We start from the raw sequence: 17,479 nt of genomic DNA, 5'->3' as shown, positions 1-17,479 counted from the left end.
AATGGGCACACATGCATATGCTCCTAGGCCAGTAGTGTAGTAAAGACCTGGAGCACATGCACTCTGCTTTGCCATTCTGCAGACACATGGATGGCTGTTCACTCAGAGGCTAGAATGGCTTTAGGAAGGAGGCCAAAATGGGAGCAGATTCAAAAGGATGAGGAAGCTTCTGGTATGTAGAGATCTCCAAAGGGGGCTTCCCAAAATTACCTGAGGCAGACTAGACTTTGTATAAACATAGATTCAGAATTTCTGGTGCTGAGATCTAGTTTCAAATCTTTTCCAAGTTCCTAGGTGAGTTCTGAAGCAGCTGACAATCTACAGGTTTCTTTGCTTTCCATCAATCGTATCTAACCCTTCCCTCAACATTGACAGCTACAGAAACTGAGGCCAGAAATGGAGACAAAGGTGACAGTCAGTGGCAGCCCTGAGACTAGGACCCTGGCCTCCTGATCCCTAATTCCATGCCTAGACCACCAAACCACCACAGAACTCCATCAGAGGCAGTATCTTCCACCAAGCACACCTTTGGCCAGCCCCTCCCTGTACCCCCTCCCAGAGCTTCTGCCTTCCCGGGAACATTATCCAATAACTACAGGTGAGCCCATCACTCCTCCTCAGGCCTTGAGAAGGCAAAAATCACTCCTTCCCTGATCACCAGCAAGTGCTCAAAGAAGGAACTAATGAATGAAAGTGGGGTTCACACACAACACTCCTCAGCTCATTAGGGAGGTATGAAAGTGGTCTATCCCACGCAGGCCTCATTTTTTCTAAACATAAAAGAATAAGACCCAGGAAACACATTCCGGTATTGAAATTTAAATCATTAGACATAAACAGAAAATGCAAATGTTTTTGGTAGTCATAAACAGTTCAAGTCACAGTGGCATTTTCTTTCTATCAAAGTTAAAATCTAGCCTGTGTTTCCAGATGCCAGCAAAGCTGAAGGCACCAGAAGCTATCCAGAATGGTGTGCTGGTGAGCCTACTGGTGACTTCATATCAATAATGGTATGGGTCACACAGTGTTGGGACAAGTTCAAGTATATGATGGTCTTTACATCAAGTGTATCCCTGACAAAACCAAAGAATATCCCTGTCCATCAATGACATTTTTTTCATTTATCTTGACCACACAGAGGCATAATTCCCATTGATACAAGAGGAAACAGCAGTTGTAAGAGCTTATATATTTTTTAATTATTTATTCAGGAGAGAGAGTGGGAGGAATATGTATGGGCACACCAGTACCTCCCACCACTGCACACACGAAATCCAGATGCATGCTCCACTTTCTGTTTCTAGCTTTACGTAGATACTGGGGATTGAATCTTGGCTGTCAGGCTTTGCAAAAAGTACCTTTAACCCTGGAAGATTATAGGTGGAATTTTGTTTATTTGTTTGTTTTGTTTTTTTGAGGTAGGGTCTCACTCTAGCCCAGGCTGACCTGGAATTCACTATGTAGTTTCAGGGTGGCTTTGAACTGACAGCGTTTCTCCTATCTCTGCCTCCTGAGTGCTAGCATTAAAGGTGTATGCCACCACACCCAGCTGAGATTATAGTTTTTAAACCTAAAGTTGTAAGTCTCAAACCAGTGTCAAGTAATTTTAACTGTGCACTTGGTATCCCCAAGTGTTGCTCAAGGAAGGCTCTGACGGAGCCTCACAGCAGGCAAGGGCCTGAGGACACAGTGTCAGGCAGAGGTACAGGAGCAGCAGACCAGCAGTGAGAGCTGTCTGACTTGTACAGGCCTACCGGAACTGGCCAGATCATGATAGAACATGAAGGAAATGGATAAGAAGCCTCTACAGTTTGGACATAGTTTGAGAGTATTCCCAAAGAGTCGTGTGGGAAAATTTAACTCCTATTACAAAATATTAAAAGAGCAGACATTTAGACTAAGTTTGGTGTTTAGCAGTGGAGAACTTGGGAGGTGATTAGAATTAGATGAGTCATGGGATAAAGCCTCCATGATCGAACACAGGTGGCTTTATAAAAGGGAAAAGCAAAAAGAGACACATAAGCACTCTCTGTTCCTTGCCATGTGGTGTCCCGAGCTACAATGTGACATGCCAGATGCAGACCTTCAACTCTGCATGCTAGAACTGAGACAAAATACACTTCTTTATAAAGGTACCCAGCTGTGGCATTTTGTTATAGTTACCAAACAACAGACTAACACAAAAGCCTTCAGTTCTCACTTGATCTGTATAAGCAGAGATGTATCGGTTCACATGAACAAAAACTGAAACTGAATCATAAGAGCAGAGTTATGGCCTTTCAACGTATTCTCAGTTTACAGACCCAGAGTGGAGGGAAGTCATTTTCCTTTGAAAATGAATGCTGCTATCTATACTGCTAAAATTATAGCCTTCCTCTACAGGGCCTCATGTTTGCCTAGGGTGAGTTCACAGTAGAGTAAAGGAACTAACCAGGCCTTTCTGGCATAGAGGCTTTGAATGACAATCCCAGAATACCCCAAATATCACTATGGCCCTAGACTGAGGGATGGCTTATATGGTCAAGTGATCTTCAGTCTTAGCACAGGTCCATCTCCTTGCAAGCCCTATGGCTCCCTGACTATCCTGCAGCTATCTCTGCATTTTCAAAGCACATCATTGGAGCAGATGGAACAAGCAGCAGCATGCCTACACAGAGAAAGCAAGGTCTCGCTTGAGGGAGAAATGGGCTATAGCAAGTCTGAGAATGATGTTTCAAAGGTCCAAATCTGTTCTATTTATAGAGAAAATCCAGAACACTTATGTTTGGAGTGTGCTGTATATGGGCTATCTGCCTTTAAAGCAATGAGCTCAAGGATGGAGAGATGGCTTAGCAGTTAAGGCTCTTGCCTGTGAAGCCTAAGACCTCAAGGCTTCATGTTCAACTCTCCAGTTCTCAAGTAAGCCAGACACACAGTGATGCAAGCACACAAGGTTGCACATGAGCACTCTTTTTTTTCAATGCCAGACTGTTGGGCTTGCCTCAAAAAATAAAAGGAGAAAAAGAAAGAAAAAGAAAGAAAGAAATGAGCTCAGCTCAGCACTTAAATTTTAGATGTCATTCCACCAATGAAGAGCCAAGAGACTATCACATTTCACTTGCTAGCTGAACCCCCTAATAGCTGCTAAAAAAATAATGCACAATTATAGTCTAGAAACATAAATTATCAAGGCCGCAGAGCTCTCAGAATGTAATAAATGAAGCATGGGCAACCACACATGTGGTGAAGATCCCAGCCCCCAAGTATGCGTCACAAATGCCTGGCCACCCGCAAGAACTGCGTGCTGGAGAGGAGGAGAGGAAGGAAACAAGACTCTCCAAGTTCAACATTTATGTATAAGAGGTAAAGGGTACAGAAATCTTAGGGTCTAACCTAAGAAATGCCTTTCATATTCTTCCTAGCTATGGCCTTCTATGCTTATATCCCATCCCATTACTGCGACAGGTGATTAATGGATGTGCCTATAATGCAATAGTAATGCAATGACAGAAGGGTGGCTTCTACCTCTCAAAAGCTTCTATGGCTAAGGTACACGTAGGCCCAGTGGTATGACACTGAGGCAGAAACCAAGGGCTCCATGGAGTGAGAGTGTGCCATCACCAGTGCCATGTGCCTCCCCACATCTGACGCCAAATCTGGCCTACAGCCAGAAGCTACTCTCTCACAGTGACCCCAGGCAGGGTCTTCAGCAAAACTGAGGATTAGAGAGTCACAAGACATGTATTCCTGAACTTAGTGCTCCTGAGGCCCTGACTCAGGCATAAAAAATGAAAAAAGCCATTTGCAAGTCTGACCCCAAGGCAAAATATAAAGGACACAGAGCTTGTTTATGTGGGTAACAGAGCTTCCTTCTACATACACTCACTGGGCACCCCTTATGGGCTTAGCATGGCACTTAGCAAGTCCTCCAGACTACCCTAGTAAAAAGTCATAAACCAGTGACAGTGATGGCTGCAGTGAGGGGTACCACCAGCCCAGGGAGCATGTTGTGTCCACAGAGGCAGGACGAGGAAACCCCAGAAAGTTCCCAGAAGAGTGGCTCCAAGAGAAATGTGTAGGACAAGGGTAGCTACGGGTTTAGGTGTTTCACTTAGAAAAAGCAAGTTCATCTGTCTATAGCCCTCCAACATGTCTGAGCCTTGTGTGTTACTTACTGCCTTTCTGCCTGACATTTGCCCCAATTGTCCTCGAGCAGAAATCCCAGGCCCTGTTACCCACGTTCTGGGGAACACATTCCTCATAGCTGGTTTGTGAACACAATCTGGAGACAAGCACAGGGACAGGGAGTATAAAGGAGAGGCCCCAACTAATCTTCCATGTTCCTGGCCCTTTATGTCTCTGCAAAGCATTCCCAAGTGAAGTCAGTATGAACTGGCCTCTCTAGGTACACTGAGCTCAGTCTCCTGTCCCAAAGAGCAACTCGGGCCACCTCCACAGAAGGGCCTCACCTCTCTACTCACACCTGCCTGTCAACCTCACCAGGACTAACAGGTAATGATTTTCACTAAATAGCAAAAAACTGGTAAGTAAAATTACACAGAAAGAGCGGGCCACAAAACTGAGGAAACAGCCACATATGAAAGGACTAGAAAATAAATTAGAAGAAATTCAAAGGATTGAAAAAACACATCAAGAGACTTGGAGCAAATCCCTCCATCATGGGAGAAGAGATCCAAGCAGTATAAAGGTCCCATCCTTTTGTAGCTAAGGTTTGGCCTTGAGGTTCTTGATTCCCCACCACTGCCTAGGAAGATTCCCATCAAAGTGGTGCCAGGTACCTGCATCAGGGCCACCTAGGTACAGTTCCCTGGGGCCACTATGATTCGTAGGCCTTCTGAGATCTCAAAACTCTGATCCTTTATCATTCCTAAGTTGCTGCCATGTCCACAACTAATTCACTCCTTTAAACTGCTGCTTAAAATTCTGAAGGAGATAATGGTGGCTAACTTGAATCTCTTATAAACTGTTAGATTCTACAAGAGGTAATGGTGCAGTCATATTGTGACCAATTTGAAATGATGTTAAGATTTACATACTGAAGCCTGGAAGGTTTTTCCAAAGCATAACATGATCATGTCACTCACTCCTTGAGGAAAAAGTATCTGTGATTTCCCACTGGCCTTTCATAAAGGCCCACACTCAGGGCTCTCATCAGAGCCTCTTCCCCAACTTAATGCCAAGCTATAGTTCTCCAGGCTGGGCACTCTGGGTTTCAGTTCCTGTAAAAGCCAAACATCCTTCCTATTGTCATCAACAAGGCTCCTTCTTCTCTGTCCCCAGTAAAAGTCTTTCACTTCCCCCCAGATACCGTGACCACAGTAATACTGCTCCCCTCTCCCCCTCAGACCCTCCAAACAGTTAACCTTCCTCCCTAGCCCTCAGCCCACCTTAAATAACACATGGCATTGTATGAGGCTCTGATGAAGGCACATGCTTACACTCACTAATATACACCTGGCCTAGGAAATTATCAAGAGTTCTAGGTTTTGTTTCTCTGGAAGAAGGTTCACCAGTGTTATGTTTTAGCTAACTACCACATTGTACAGAGCAAGTGCTTAGTAAGTATTTGTGAGTGTACAAAGGCATTTCAAAGCATTTACAAATCAAACATTAGAGCTACATCTGGCCTCATAGTAGCAATTAAGAGTTTAAAGTATATACTGTATCCCCTCTGGAAGTCAAAGGATTGAAATGCCATATTGATTTCCTCTCCCTACATCCACCCTAAATGCTCTTTTACATTTATCATCTCAAATTGGTGGTCTTCACTCCTGCTAAATCAATTTCTGGATTTGGAAAGAGGGAAAATCCAATATTTAAAGCTGGTATTGTGACATGTCCCTGGACTTTGTTCTGAACTAGCTATGAAAAATTACCTTAGAGTAACCTACTCATTTTCTGAAAGATATATGTACTCTGAAATAAAAACAGATCTGAAAACTTTCATGGTAACTTATTATATTTCATACATCTTCACACGTCTTAGTCTCAGATCCAGGTCCCAAACCTTAGACTTTTTCATTGCACGTTCTCATATGCTAAAATTATTAACAGCACGTTTGAAAAGATTCAAACTCAGTCAGCAATAATCACAACATAATGTTAGCTACAGTGGAATGTCTCCCAGGTCACACATAGGAATCATCACTGCCCTCTTCTTGCTGCCACCTTCCAGGTAGCCGGCCACAGCTGGGGTAATGGTTTACTGTCATGACTGTTCTTTCACACTGACCTGAGGAGCAAAGGTCATAGGGCCAATGGTTGCCCCTCTGCCATCAGCAAATGCTCTGACTCAACACATTCCAGTGCAACCTGTTTGGCTGAGCAGGGGATGTCACTAATTGAGGGGGAGTTAGCAGCTGACAAGTGTGTCATAGATGTACTGCAGAAAACCGGGTCCACTTGTGTATGTTTGTGATGCTGGGCAGCCAATCTCTTTGACACCTACATTTCCTTACTCTAAAATGGGTGCAAGGGAGTTAGCATGCTTGCAGTCTTTAAACCTGTCATTCATTCATATATATATATACACACACACATACATACATATATATATATATATATGTATACACATGTTTAGTGTAAGTATAATCATTTAGTACTTTATCAAAAACCTATATTCAATACATGAATTTTTGTATCTCTTTAAATATATTTAACATTGGATTCTATTTAAAGCTGTGTATCCAAGCCAAATATGCAGAAAAGAGGCAATGCTACAAAAGTGCCATCCACCAGATGAGTAAGTCATAGCTATATCCTATTTGATAAAATAAAAATAAAAGGAGGTCCAAACAATATTTGCAGTTTATACTTGGATAAGTGGCTATTGTTGACTGTCATGATGGGATGGGAAGTGGAAATCGAGCAACCCCACTTTGAAAGCAAAGTCTGGAGGAGTTCTTTCCATCTGATACATTTCTTTCTCAAGCCTATGCTTCCATCCCTGACATTTTAGTGTCTAAATTCAGGTTTCTCTTTTTTCAGCCTTCTTACAAAAAATATAACTAAGTCACAATTTAATGAGTATCTGAGCTACTGAGTAAGAAACTGGGGAGCCTGCCTTGCTATGAAAGCACAGAGTAGAGAAGGTACCCAGACAAACTGGCAATGGCCAGAACTAATGAATCAAACTGAGAATGAGTGACTTCAGCTTATTAGTGGCCATAAAATGCACTGCCCAATGTGGACCCATTCTGAGTAAAAGCTGGTACAATCTATTACGCTGGGATAACAGGGCTATACTGAGTGATCATAGTCATGCTCTTTTTTATTTTCTCTTTTATTCCCACAGTAAACTCTATGTATTGGTAGTCTGATAAGCCAATTGAGACTAAAGAAGAAAAATGAATACAACAGCACCCACATGCCATTGAACATTGAAGCAGTCTCTAACTTACTGAAAGCTTCCAAGTGATTCAAAAGAATTACTGGAACCACTGAGCTATCTTTACACACAACAGGTCATATGAAACTCCATCACCTGAACTACACACCTGCCAATTGTTCCTCAGTGTCCCAGGACTGAGTGATTTAGCTAACTCTCTAACAGGGCATTCATCTGGGCACACCACACTGGTAACATGACTCATTTACCGCTTCTCTTCTGCTCTCACTGCTAGGCTGGGAACCTCCTCAGGGCAGATGGTAGTAGACACTTAGAAGACTCAAAACTCAGTAAAGCAGAAAATCAGAGGTTGCTGAGAGCTCAACTAAAGAAGACTTCTAAAACACCTGCCAAGGTTTAGACAACACTGTGGAAGAGGAGGGCAAAAAGAATCTAAGAGACATAGGATGAAAAGGAGTATTCTTGGGCATTGTCCCTCCACAGAGACCAACTGGTGCTTTCATGACCCCGCAGTGACTACTGATAATCCCACTGAGGAGAGCCCTCAGTGGAACAGGGGTTTGGGAACATAAGAATATACCCAGATGGAAATATGACCAAACTGTCATAGGTTCATATATTAAAGTTCCAATTTTAGAAAAATAGAATAAATAAAACCTTGGGTAGAAACTGTAAGTTAATAATAATATCAATAACTGTGGCAGACCCAAGTGCATTTGGGCTACTCTGCTTTAGATTCATTATAGTTACCATGTCAATAACAGAGGTAGGGATTTATAGGAACTCCATCAAACAGATGTGAAAGCTGAGGCTAAGGCTGAGCAAGAAAATGAACTTACTTCCAGGTCACCAGCTGGGATACTCACAAAGAGACCTGAACCCTCAGTTAACAATTATGTATTTCTTTAGCTTTAAACACCAAAGAACATTCCTTTTCCATTCTCCCTAATATAGCCAATCATCAAATTCTCCATTTGTTTTCAGAGGGTAGATGCAAAAAAAAAAAAAAAAAAGTAGGAGAGCAGGCCATCTCATCTACCCGACCCCTCCCCCCAGCTCTGTTGTGGGTCTCAGATGGGAGGGCAGCAGGTGCGGCAGCCCAGCAGAGCAAGCATACTGCCGGATTTACTTTCTCTGCAGAAGCCTACAACTCCCAGCCTGCTTTAGCTCCTCCCACCTATTGTCTGCCCTGTAGAATGCCTGGTCTCATGAAAAAGGGATCATCAGTGTGTCAGGCCTTTCTTCCCATTCCACCCAAATACCCAGCTCCCTGCAGAGAAGACTCCAGGAGTCTTCCAAACCAGCTTTCTAAATCCTTTCCCCCCAAAATCATTTCCTTTGTGACTGGCAAACACTCTAAGCATGGCTAGCTCAGTGGGCAGAACATGAGACTCTTAGATGCAGCTTTAGTACATGTAATTGTTTTTCTCACTCATTCATTCCCATCAAGGCTTCCCAGGGTACAGAAGACAGCACAAGCCACAAGGCTGTTGCATTACTGATTGAAAGGGTGGAGGAATACAGGAAGTGGACAAACTATTATGTTAAGTGTTGTAAGCAACAATTCAATGTGAACATCTCCATATGTATGTCAAGCATAAAAACCTCTACTTTTACTGAGGATAGGGACAGAAGACAGGGCCCCTTGCATGCTGACCACACATGCACTTAATTCAGCTACACTCACCCTTATATTTGTGTTTTAGTCGTTTCAAGTTAGGGATTTGCTCTAGCTCAGGCTGACCTGTAGCACCTCTACTTTTTTGTTGTTGTTGTTGTTGTTTTGTTTTTCTAGGTAGAGTCTCACTCTAGCCATGCTGACCTGTAATTCACTATGTGGTCTCACAGTGGCCTTGAATTCACAGCGATCCTCCTACCTCTGCCTCCTGGGTGGTGGGATTAAAAGCATATGCCACCACTTCTGGCTACCCCTACATTTTTAACAGCATATCACATTTAATAAATTTATCATTCTTCTCTAATGTTCCTTAAAAATCTGGAGAGATGGTTCAGCAGCTAAGGCACTTATTTGTAAAGCCTAATGGTCTGGGTCCAATTCCCCAATAGCCGCATAAAGCAAGATGCTTAAAGAGGCACATTTATCTGGAATTTGCAGCAGCTGGAGGCCCTGGTGCACCCATTCTATCTCTTCTCTCTCTGCTCACAAATAATTAAATATTTAAATATCAAGAATTTAAGAATGGACAGTGAGGGACTGAAGAGATGGCCCAGTGGTGAAGGTGCTTACCTACAAAGCCTAATGACCTGTGTTAGATTCTCCAGGACCCATGTAAAATCAAATGCACAAAGTGGCACATACATCTGGAGTTCATTTACAGTGGCTGGAGGACCTGGCATGCCCATTCTCTCTCAGTCTATCTCCTTATGCTTGCAAATAGCTAAATAATTTTTTTTAAAGAATGGACAGTGACAGGTCCAAAAAGTCAAAGTCACTAGCTGTTGGAGGCCTCAATCTAGAGACGATGGAAATATTAATTATTTTTTTAAATTTTGACTTCATGTGATTTATGTTGACTTGCTATGGATGTGACAGTGCCAGAGATAGGAGTTAGTAGCTAATGCAGTTGTTTCTTTGCTTCTAAAGACCTTTAATTATTAAAACAGCTCTGTGTGTGTGTGTGTGTGTGTGTGTGTGTGTGTATGTATGTGCCTTTTACACACACACACACACACACACACACACACACACACACGACACACACTATTTAGTACAGAAAAGCACAGATTCCCATTCCCCAAACCAAACCCTTTAAGGAATGGTCAGTTCCACGGAGTGGTTCACAGGTGGAATAACTGAGGTGCAAGGTCATTATGAAAGACTAAGACATGGTAGGGTTGGGTAGGTTAGAGTTGGGCAAAAGTCAAACTAAGACCAGCCTTACTGAGGATCATTGGAATTCACTCTTGACTCAGCCAAAAATGTGCAGTCTGACCAGAGCTCTCCACTGGCTCTACTTCCCAAACCACACGCCTCGTGAAGACTAAGGACAAAGCCAGCTGTGGTTATGCATTGGGTTAAAGAGCCCAAAAACAGAGAAAACATATTTTGGAATGCATTACACTTCAAAATCAAGGGTAATTGTGTGTAGCAGCCTGGAAAGTATAGCTCATTCGGCAGCACTAAGCCACTGAACCCCAGAGCACAACACACACTCCGAATACAATCTCAAACTGAAAATAAAAGGAACAAAGGGCGGAAGGAAGGGTGGAGGGTTGCTGCAGGGTTGTGACTTACGGAAGGCTACTGTCTTGGAGGAAACCCAGCTAATATACAACCCAGCAATAGGTTCCATGTGATTTAAGCCACTTGATGCTTCTCCAGATGACCACAGCTAGAGACAGGAAACACACTGGCACAGAATACGTCAGAAAATAAGGCAGCAAGATCAGGACAGAAGCCTGATGAGCAAAGTGGGAAAGGACTTCAGGTAAACCAGTTCCTGGAAGATTTATTCCTGACCAGCTCCAAGGTCTGGTGACAGTGGTACCCTGGCACATCAGTGTTCAGGACTATCCGACAGCCAGGGTGCTTTGGCAAGCACAGGAGGAGACCAAGCACTTGGTTTCTTATGGAGCCAAGTTGAGCCTATAACCATCCTCTGCTCATTTACTCTCTGAATACTATGTAAGGGATCCAGTATGCATAACCAGTAGTCAAATATGCAGCTTTGTCAAGAAACTGGGACAGGAAAGCACTAGTTTTCTTCTGCCAAGGGTACCAAGAACAGCAAGTAGTGTAAAGTCACACTTGAAACCATCTGCATCAGGAAGACAACTAGTGTCTCAGTGAAGGGAGCTAAGGGCATAAATGAACATAAGGGGTGAGCCCCTCTCTCTGAGTACACCACCTTAGACTCCAAGGAATGACTATATAGAAAACTGGAGCAACTACAACTGCTGTCAGAAGTCAGATGAGAGGTAACTCACAGTTATTTTAGGTTCTTCAAGAAAACAACACAGAGGATTTCAGCTAGCCAGGGAAGAGGAGGGGAGGAGGGTTAAGCCAACAAACTGCAAAGGGTGCAGACAATTTTTGGTTGTTATAGCTGAGTGGCATCTAGTGACCAGAGCAAGGAAGCTAGAAGATACCGTACAATGCATGGGACCGTCTCCACAGCACAGCAGCCTGACATACCAACAGCACTGGGGCTATGATCACCCCAAACAAAGGGGCAACAGAGGGATAACCAACAGTCTGCAGACAGAAAAGGACGGGCAGGGCAGCCTCTGCATCCCTCAAGGGAGAAGCCATTCTGTGTAATGGGCTCTGGGCTCCTGTCCTTGGTGGGAAGTAGCACAGAAGCAGCACATCTATGACAAGTGGCAAATGCGCTGTGATGGACACTCACTCCCCTTCCAATTGGCTCCCTTCCATTTGGTTCTATGCTTCTCCTTCACCATAACTCATCCATGAAGAGAAATAGTGTTGGCTAAAGAATATGTTCATTTTCCTTGGCAAAGATCTTTCTCATTTTGATGAGATACTGCATTCATGATTCAACATCATGAGCTTGGCTGATGGCCCCCACAGAAGTATCCAAATTCAAAGCTAAGGTCAACTTGAGAATGAGTTATCCAAAGAGTAATCTACTGCACGTCAGGCAGCAGAGATATCCATGGATGTCATGGCAACTCAGGACGTGTTCATGTGAACAAAGGACATTTCTTTTGCTGTTTTTATGGTACTGGAGATCAAATTGATGTACTCAGAATGCCAGGCACATTCTCTACCACTAAGCCATCCCGCTCCCAGTCAAAAAGAGAATTTCCCTTTGCTTCCTTTTGAGATGAGTCTATCTGCATTGCCCTGGCTGACCTCATAATCCTCCTGCCTCAGCCTCTGAAGTACTGGTATTACACGTGTGAGCCACCACATTCTGCTAAATCAAGGGCATTTCTAACAACATACAAGAGTAAAGACCTTCTTGGCTGCTGCTGCAGTAGAGCTTGACATGCAGATCCTGGCTTCAAAGGCTGACAAGTCCAGGAGAACCAAGAAGAAAAGCACCTAACCAACATAGCATCATGGTATATAGAAACAGCAGCAGAAAAAGAACCAGAAACCTTGTATTTAAGGCTCAGATCCACTCTCTGAATACATCTGTGACAATGCATTGCTCCCAGCCACATCTATACACTAGGATAGCAATACTAAACTGATCTCTCCCCAGCACTTCCAAAATAGCAGCCCAGGAGAAAAGGGAAAGGTACTGACCATGGAGGAAGAGTCACAGATATCCCATGACATCAGCCCCACTTGGGCAATGCTTCATACGGCCAGCTTTAGCATCCTTCCCTCAACCCACTGTCCATTATTGGAAAACACCACACAGCCAATACACAGCATTTTCTGGAATGGAACATCTAGTAAAATTGCCAAGACTTTTTTTAATGAGGAAATTGGGTTCCCTACATTAATTATTTGAACTAAAATAGCCCAAATTGAGGTTTCAATAATAATCTTGCTCACATTCTAGAAACCAGTGTCTGTGGGGCCCCAGAACACTGAGGCGCATCTCCTTCTATTTATGCAGGTGACTAATTTCTCCACTCAGCATGAGGCCAGGTTGTTGCTGTGGCTAATTCTGTTGGATGAGCTAGCACTCCTTCACCCACCTCATCCTTAAGTGCTCATCTCAATTTAGGCCACTGACAGAGCTTTACTCAAACTGTGCCTGCCCTTCTTCTGTAAAAGGTTAGAAAACTCTGTGCTGAATGAAGCACAGGCTTCTGTCTGGCTGCTTCAGATAAGTCGCTGTTGTTAACACTCAGACAACCTAAGTGGTCCAGGGAGCTGAGCAATGAGTGTGTGCATGGTGCATATATGCTAGATTTGCTGGACCTAAAACCACCATGCTGGCTGGCATATGGAAAGGCTTTCCAGGCCACCCATGTCATGGGAGTTACATGCTGTCTGCAGGGCTGGCCTTTGTGATCTTTATATTTTGGACAGTATGGAAATTTCTGGCCTTAGGCTTTGTTCTGGGACTACATCTCAAGCACAGGTCAGTTGGAATGCATAATCGAATCACATATCACAGCAGCATGGCTACCACCAGAACAGAGGGCAACTGTCTTTGCAAATTTCTAAAGTCATTAAAATCACACATATGGGGGAAACCAAAGGTAAATTGGAAAGATCTAGAGGGTGAATTTGCAACCTCAAAAGCAAACTAACACTTGGCAAAAAAAAAAAAAAAAAAAAAAAAAAAAACAGAATATACAATTGATTTTCTTGTGAGTGCAGTGAAGGCTACTGGAGATGGGCCTACTGACTCTGGGTATCACCACAATAAAAAGCTTGCCATGCTGGTGTTCAGTCCCTCCAAGGTGGTGGCACCTGAGCCTAGCACAACGCTGAGATCTATAAACAGCTGCTTTTAAAACATTTTAGAAGGTCAAAGTCTGACTTTGCCCTCAGTTTATTTGGAAGCAACATCTCTCTTTCAGGAAATTAAACCAGCATTATTTATGTACAGAGATACAGTTAAATATGTCTTAAAGCATGACCCTCAGGGCCTTTTCCACCAGGATTCCTGGCAAGTTGGTTGAAAAGAGTCCTAGGAGCTCTCTAGAATCTCTAGTTTCCAAAATATCAAGCCATGTGGAACTACACCCTCAACATTAGAGTCAGAGCAAATTCCATGTGATGCTGAAGATGGAACCCATGGCCTGGAACATTCTAGAACAGGACTTTATCCCTGAGTTACAACCTGGCTCTGTTATTTTGGAAACAGGTTCTTGCCATGTTTCTCTAGCTGGTCTTGAACACACTATTATCCCAGGCTGGCCTCAAAATCATGATCCTATGTTTTAGCCACCAGAGCCCTGGGCCTCTCCTCTTACATGTTTAGACTGATGGTCTGGACTAGCTACATGGATAATCAGGGTCTTCTCCTGGGGCACTAGCACAGTTGACTAGAACTGGATATGCACAATTCTCACACTAGTCACTTCGGGCTTTGTGATGCTGTGACATACAGAGGTTTAATAATCTCGGTCTTCTAGCTATCTACTCAGATTGCTGTATGCATTCACAAGCAGTTGCAGGCTTCAGTGATAGGCCTTAAGGACCCCACTATCTTTGATCATAAAAGGAAGTATTACATCATAGGAATGATTCCCTCTGAAGCCCCAACTGAGGCAGATGATGCAGTAAGTGCAGCTTCTCGCTACTACCACAGCCCCATCCTTTGGGCCCCATTTTCAAAGCTTTCCCTTAGCAAATACACCTCTTTACACTCACTCACTCACACCAACACCTAAAGCGGGTACATTACTTGAGAACACTCAAGTTCGGGGATCACCTCAATACTGAAGTCTCAGAAACATTTAGGGCCCAGCAGCTTTGGCAAAACGAAACCCCTTCCTCGTTTTACACCTTGTTCTCTTCTGCCGCCTCCCAGGCAATCTCTCCTCCTTGTCCCTGCATCTGTTTTTCCCTCTGCCTCCCTCCCCAACTCCTACTGGCAGCTTTCTACCTTCAGGTCCATCTCTTCAAGAGAAGAAAGGGACACAGTGTACATCTCTGTCTTCATACTGCTTGCAGCAATGTTCATTCTCCAGGGACCATTTCTTTGATTTAAAGTAACACAGCTGTGAAAAGACTCTCCAAGGAGAGGGGCTCTACCTGAATCAGGAGTAGAAGTGGACTTCTGATGAAATGACTGGTTTTCTACCTCATCTTAAGCCATCACATTGTTGTCTCTTTCCATAGCCTGGAATTCTAAGGGAGGGTCTACTCAAGACACAAAGGCTATGAAATGCGTGTACGGAGGGAAAAGGAACTAGGGAGGAAGAAAACGCTTGTTCTCACTTGGCCACGGGATGCTGCAGCATTTTCTTGGTAGAATTCTCTAGTGACCTCTCCCATTAAGGGCAATTCTCCTTCCCTCAGCACAACAGTTACAACTTAATCTAGATTCTCCAGATGTAAACAAGAGAAGGTCAACAGTCTCCTGGAAATTCCATTGTAAAAAGAGAAAGACAATAACGGAAGATACTAAGGGTAATAAGTACTCAGGGGAAAAAGTGGCTAATACCAGAGGACGATGGAGGCTTGGCTGCTAGTTCATATGGAGTACTCAGGGAAGGCCCTTAAAGCTGACAACTGGGAAGAAGAGACCTGAGGGGACAAGGGAGTGAGTCGTCTGAACATGTAAGGAAAGCTCCTCGGGCAAAAGAATTAGTGTGTGTAAAGGTCCTAGGGAAAAACAAGAAAAACATGAGGTGAGGCAGAGTGGCTGCAGTTAACAAGGACAGACTGTGTGTTGTGGAGGACACACCGTCCATCATCATGACCACCCGCCTTGAAGTCCAGTGACTGTTCTGCCCTCAGTTTCCAGACTCCTGTCTAGGGCTTCTTTTGGTGTTTTCCCAGCTTCCTCTTCCCCAGTTCCCTTCCTCCTGACTCCTCCTTACCAGGATACCAACACTTAGGGTCATTTCTTCAGTTTCACCAGTTTACCACATTTAACAACAAAAAAACTAAGCTGAAACTAGCAAGAAAGACATAAATATTTAATCACAGCCCCCAAAACTTGGAAATATACCATAGTAAGGATGATCAAAAAGTCAGTCATTAAAAAAAAAAGATTAAGTCAGGAACCACTTCTTGCAGGGAACTTGGCCTCCAAGCTAACAGGACTCTCAGTTCTTTAAACTGGGAGAGTAAGGGCAGTAATCCTTGACATAACCTTGGGAGGGAATGAGGGAAGACTCGTGAAAACCAAGATCAGAGGAGGCCTTCTAGGACACCTCGGGGCTACTGGTCTGTTCAGTGGAAAAGTGAGTGGTAGTAGGGTGGACCATCTAGTTCCCAAGCTGTGCTGAAAGATTTGGTAGGTAAATGTAGATCATTACCTTAATGTTGTACAAGGGAGAAAAGCACTCAGAGACTGTTCCCAATTTCCCCTTTGGCACTGGCTGGAGGCAGAAGACACATTGTTCCAAGCGCGCTGGCCTCAGGAAAAACACTCAGTGCGTCTCCGGAGCTGTCCAGAGGCCCGCAGAACCGTCCCTGCCTGGCCAAAGGACCAAGCCCTGCAGCTTTACGTCAGTTCAGGTCCGCTGGCAAACAACCCTGGCCCTGGCTGCCAACTTCAAAGGACCCCGGGCAGGGAAGGGGCAGTGGGAGGGGAGTCAACTATGTACGTGGCTCCCCACAGACACGCGCGCGCGCGCGTACACACACACACACACACACACACACACACACACACACACACAGAGAGAGAGAGAGAGAGAGAGAGAGAGAGAGAGTGTGTCGCGCGCGCCCCCGGGCCCGGCCACCTGACTTCTGTGTTTCCTCTTCCTCAAAGCTGGCCAGGCGAGCGCGGCCGGCTCCCGACGTGGACCCAGACCTGCTGCCTTCCTCGGAAGGGGCGCGGGGCTGGCCCCGCTCCCACGTCAGGAGCTCCGCAGACGCTCCGGCCGCCGGTCCCGGTCCCAGCGGGAACCCCGGCGTGCCCCCGGAGGCGGGTCTTCAGGAACGCGCGCCCCCTGGCATCTCGGCGGCCGGAGCATCCCCGAGCGCTCCTCGGAGCCCCGCAGCCCGTGAGCCCGTCCTCGTCCCTCCCCAGGGGAGCTCGCGGGGCGAGGGGCTCGCTTGGCTCCGGATCGCCGGCTGCGCCAAGGGTTCCGAGCTCCGGGTCTCCAGCCCCAGCAGGGTGACTCCGAGGTCCCGACAGCGCTCGCGGCCCCGCATGCTCGGCTGGCGGCGCAGTGCTCCGGCGCCCCCTCCACCCCGTCCAGCCGTCTCCGCGGGGTCCCGGTCCCCATCCCAAGCCGGCGCCCTCCACCGCCCCTAACCCTCCCTCCCGCCCGACTGCCACTCACCGCGGCCACCCCCGTGCCAGCCGCGGGCCCGGGCACGAAACAACGTGACCCGGGGGCGCGAGCCCTCCTCAGCCCCAGCCCGGCTCCCTCCGGGCCACCCAGGCCAGCGAGTCCAGCGCGGGAAACTTCACAAACCTGCGGTGGGGCCGCGGCGGCGTGGTCGGGGGCCGGGGCGCTGCGGGTGGGCGGTCGGGCCGCGGCCGTGGGGACGGCTGGCTCTGCTCTGCTCTGCTCTGCTCTGCCTACAGCGCGCCCATCCTCGGCAGCCCGACT

The 17,479-nt window shown here is 45.6% G+C and overlaps 1 protein-coding gene across 2 annotated transcripts in view; it reads right to left on the bottom strand.

Annotated features, from left to right (window-relative positions):
* Positions 1-16,416, bottom strand: part of Elmo1 (engulfment and cell motility 1) — a 606,684-nt gene extending 590,268 nt beyond the window's left edge. Inside the window, exon 1 of one of the 2 annotated variants that reach the window (XM_045135705.1) lies at positions 16,232-16,416. The gene's annotated coding sequence lies outside the window, so the exon portion shown is untranslated. The remainder of the gene's footprint in view (positions 1-16,231) is intronic. The other variant, XM_004668852.2, reaches the window with a different exon arrangement.
* Between the last annotated feature and the right edge of the window lie 1,063 nt (positions 16,417-17,479).

Source organism: Jaculus jaculus, chromosome 16 (assembly GCF_020740685.1).
Source record: "Jaculus jaculus isolate mJacJac1 chromosome 16, mJacJac1.mat.Y.cur, whole genome shotgun sequence".
In the NCBI taxonomy this organism is placed as follows: domain Eukaryota; kingdom Metazoa; phylum Chordata; class Mammalia; order Rodentia; family Dipodidae; genus Jaculus; species Jaculus jaculus.
Note: the sequence above shows the minus strand (reverse complement) of the source record. Positions and strands in the feature narration are given on the sequence as shown.